Here is a 350-nt window from a genome sequence, read left to right on the forward strand (position 1 = left end):
CCCCGGCTTCCTTTCCCTCCCCGTCCCCCAACCAACCCCCATCCATCCCCAGCTCGCCTCCGCGGCCCCTTCAGGTAGCCCTCGTTACCCCGGCTCAGCCTCACCGCCCCTCCCTGGGCCCCAGATTCCAATCTCACTTCACCTCTCAGCCCCTGAAAGCTGAACACCACATCAGCTCCCAGCCCCCAAATCTCAACCACCACCCCGACAACTTCTACAGGAATCATACACACATCCACTGCTCCCCTATCCCCTACAGGACTTCAGGGGCCGTCCACAGCCTAGCCAGGACCCCCAGTGACCTCCTTATCGCCCCACCCACCCCCGCACAATCCAGTAGCTTCGTGCGC

The sequence above is a fragment of the Physeter macrocephalus genome, chromosome 17 (assembly GCF_002837175.3).
Source record: "Physeter macrocephalus isolate SW-GA chromosome 17, ASM283717v5, whole genome shotgun sequence".
In the NCBI taxonomy this organism is placed as follows: domain Eukaryota; kingdom Metazoa; phylum Chordata; class Mammalia; order Artiodactyla; family Physeteridae; genus Physeter; species Physeter macrocephalus.